This window comes from Mandrillus leucophaeus, unplaced genomic scaffold (genome assembly GCF_000951045.1).
Source record: "Mandrillus leucophaeus isolate KB7577 unplaced genomic scaffold, Mleu.le_1.0 Scaffold850, whole genome shotgun sequence".
Lineage (NCBI taxonomy): Eukaryota > Metazoa > Chordata > Mammalia > Primates > Cercopithecidae > Mandrillus > Mandrillus leucophaeus.
Genome location: NW_012109253.1, coordinates 573,462 through 577,525, shown reverse-complemented (window position 1 = coordinate 577,525; position 4,064 = coordinate 573,462). Strand labels below are relative to the sequence as shown.

Below are 4,064 nucleotides of genomic sequence, written 5' to 3'. Positions count from 1 at the left end.
TCATGTGGGCCCTCTCTACAGTATCCTCACTTTCTTCTGAGTGCTCACTAGCAGAGTTGTTAACATTTGTATTTCTAGTAACAGTTTATTCAAGGCAATCTAGGCTTTCCCCCAGGATATTTTAGTTTTTGCTTATTTTTTTAATTGACAAATAAAAATTTTATATATTTACAGTTTACAAAATGATGTTTTGAAATGTGTATACATCGTGGAATGGCTAAATGAAGGTAGTTAACATGCATTACCTCATATACTTGCAGTACTGGAATACATACTGGCTTTTCCATTTTGCTTTTTGTAATTCTTTTAGCCTCTTCCCGCTGACCAATTCAAAAGTCACCCCCACATTTTTAAGTATTTGTTACAGCAACATTCCACATTTGATACCAAAACCTATTTAGTTTCTTATCACTGCTGTAACAAATTACTGAGTGTAGAGGCTTAAACACAAATTTATTCTCTTGTAGTTTGGAGATAAGAAGTCCAAAATCATGAGTCTGACTCACCAAAGTCAAGCTATCAAGAGGGCTTGTTCTTTCTGGAGGTCCTAGGGGAGAATTTGTTCCTTGCCTGTTCCAACTTTTGGAGGCTGCTGGTATTCCTTGGTTTGTGACTGTATCATTCCAATCTCTACTTCTGTCATACCACACCTCCTCTGCAGACAAATCTCTTACTGCCTCCCTCTTACTATAAGGACACTGGTGACTACATCAGGCCCACCTGGATAATCTAGGATAATTTCCCCATTGCAAGATCCATAACAATCATATCTACAAAGTTCCTTTCACCATCTAACATATTTGTAGGTGCCTGGGCTTGGTTGTCAACATATTTGGAGAATCATTACTCAGGGTATCACAGGCTTCCTGGCATTTGGTTAGAGTGGTGGAGGCATGTGTCATCATCGGTAGTCCAGTGCAGGATTGTTCACATGGTAGCACTTCTAGGGTTCAAAAAAGCAAATAGTTTTAAAATCTCTGCTTATGTTATTTTTCCTGTTGTCTTCCATTGGTCAAAACAAATTGCATAGCTGAAACTAAAGTTAATGTGGGAAGATACTACCATCCAGAGTATCTAGTACTGGAAGATGCGCACAAATGGGGACTCATTAGTGCAACAGAGTAGTACAATGCAAACAAATTTCTAGAAAAACACAACTTAATGAAATAGAAATAGAAAACTTAAATGTTCCTGTAAACACCCAAGAAATATAATCCACATTTAAAATCATTCCTAAGGCCAGCTGCAGGGGCTTATGCCTATAATCCCAGAACTTTGGGAGGCCAAGGTGGGTGGATCACTTGAGGTCAGGAGTTCAAGACCAGCCTGGCTGGCCATCATGGTAAAACCCCATCTCTACTAAAAATAAAAAAATTAGCTGGGCATGGTGGCAGCACGTGTAATTCCAGCTACTTGAGAGGCTGAGGCATGAGAATCACTTGAACCTGGAAGCCGAGGTTGCAGTGAGCCAAGACTGCCACTGTGCTCCAGCCTGTGTGACAGAGCGAGACTCTGTCTGGAAAAAAAAAAAAATCATTTCTAAAAAGAAGCCATCAGGCCTAGATGGCTTCACTGGTGAATTCCATCAAATATTTAATAAAGAATTAATCTTACAAATTCTTACAGAGCCTAGTGAAAGGGAATACTTCCCAACTCATTTTTTGAATTCTGGATAACTTCAGACACTTTAAGAAAGGCTAATCTTATTTGTGAAAATACATGCAAAATTTCAAAGTAAAATATTAACAAAATCTTATTTAATAAGAATTATATATCATGACCAAGTTGGGCTTATGCTAGGAATGCAAGGTTATTTAACTTTAGATAATTCATCAGTGTATTTTCATACTTAATAAAGGAAAAAATTACATTATCTCAATGGTCACAGAACAAAAATGATAAATTCAACATCCATTATAATAAAACCTCTTTGCAAACTAGGAATAGAAAGGGACATCCTTATTCTAATAAAGGTTATCTACAAAAATACTATAACACACATATCTAATGATAAAAAATGGCAACATCTCCTTTGAGATCAGGAAGGAGAAAAGAGTACTTGTTCTACCACCTTCAATCAACATTTTGCTGCAGTCTCAAGCAGTGCAGTATTGCAAGAAAAAGATATGGCATGAGAATTAGAAAGGAAGAAAACCAATACTCTTATTATTCAGAGATGATTGCTTGGTTAGAAAATTATAAATAATCTGGAGAAAACTTAGAGTAATTCTGAAACAAAATCAATATACAAATAGATACTAGCCACAAAGAAGTAAAAATTCTTTTTCCTAAAAGATACTTGTTCCAATAGCATTAAAACCATTGAAATACTTAAGAATAAGTCTAATAAAAGATATACAAAAATATCTACAGAGAAGACTGTGGAACTTTATTTACAATAATTAAAGAAGACCTTAATTGATATGATTGTAAGGATTGGATGCCTCAGTGTTGAAAAATACCAGTTTTCCCCAAACTGAACAAATTCAAATAAGGCAAATAAAAATACCAACAGGCTATGTGTGTGTTGTGTGTGTGTCTCTGTGTGTGTGTGTATAAAACATGACTAATTGTTTCTAAAATATATATGGAAATACAAAGGGTCAAGAATAATGAGTATGGTTACAGAAGTGAAAGGATCTGTTTTATCAGATACAAGGTTTATTATAGAGCGGTAGTAATCAAAACAGTGCACTGGTGGAAGTCTTGGTGTAGTGAACACAAATGAATTAGTAGATCATACTTGAAACCCCCAAACCGACATCATTATCATTGTAAAATAGTGGGTGAAAAATAGCCTATGCAATAACTGGTGCTGAGAAAAACTGGTGTCTTTTTTTTTTTTTTTTTAAGAAACTTTGTGTTTAATGGTAAAAGTTTAGCAGACCCCAGCATCAGGAATGGCATGGAATCGTAGCAGCAGGGATGGACAGGTGGCCCCCATGGAGCTTCACATGGTGAAGAGGATGAGGAAGGTGACCATCAAACAGAAGAGCCCCCCCATGGCCTCAGACAGGGTAAAACCCAGAATGGCATAGGAGAAGAGCTACTGCCTGAGAGACGGGTTCCTGGCATAGCCAATGATCAAGCTGCCAAACACAATTCCAATGCCAGCCACTGAACCAGCCACACCAACTGTGGCTGCCTCAGCACCGATAAACTTGGTTGCTGTGTCAATGTCCCAGGAGACAACAACAGTGGTCTGGAACTCCTGTCTGGCCACCTGGAGTTGGGAGCTGCTGTAGGAAGGCTGTTTAGATGAATTCTCTGGACTATTCAAGAAGGAGGCAGACACAGGCCTGATTAGACCCCTGGTGCAACAGTGGATCTGAGCTGGAGAAATGAACAGTGCCCCAGTGGTCTGCATTTTTTCAGTCTCCCAGCTTTAGTCCTTGGTCTCAGCACTCAGCCAAAAATTGGTATCTTTATTTTAAAAAAGAAAGAAAATCTGTTCTTCACATTTTATGCAGATTTGAATTAAGAGAGAATTATAGACCTAAATATGAAAGGTAAAACTATGAAGGTTTTACTAGATAACGTAGGAGAGTACCTTAATCTGTCTGGGGTTAGAAAAGATTACTTACACATTTTTCCAAAAGTTAATTATAGAAGGAATGATTGATGTCTACATTAAAATTAAGATGTATGTGACTTTCCAGTCATGAAAAGACATCATTAAGAGACAAAGTCACAGAGTAGATGTTCACAATACATGTAACTGACAAAAGGACTCATATCCAGACTATATAAAAATCTTAAAAAAAAAAAAAAAAAAATCAGACATTCCTGTAGAAAAACAAGTACTTTGTAAGTGAAGGAATCCTCACTCTGCCTGTCCAAGGATTTGGGCAGCTGACACTTGTAATCCCAGCACTTTGGGAGGCTGAGGCAGGTGGATCACTTGAGGCCAGGAGTTCAAGACCAGCCTGGCCAACATGGTGAAACCCCATCTCTACCAAAAATACAAAAATTAGCCAGAGGTGGTGGCACGTGCCTGTAGTCCCAGCTACTCAAGAGGCTGAGGCAGGAGAACTGCTTGAACCCATGAGGTGAAGTTCACAGTG

The 4,064-nt window shown here is 38.0% G+C and overlaps 1 pseudogene; it reads right to left on the bottom strand.

Moving 5' to 3' along the window:
• Positions 1 to 2,950: 2,950 nt before the first annotated feature.
• Positions 2,951 to 3,464, bottom strand: LOC105530893 (annotated as a pseudogene).
• Positions 3,465 to 4,064: the final 600 nt, after the last annotated feature.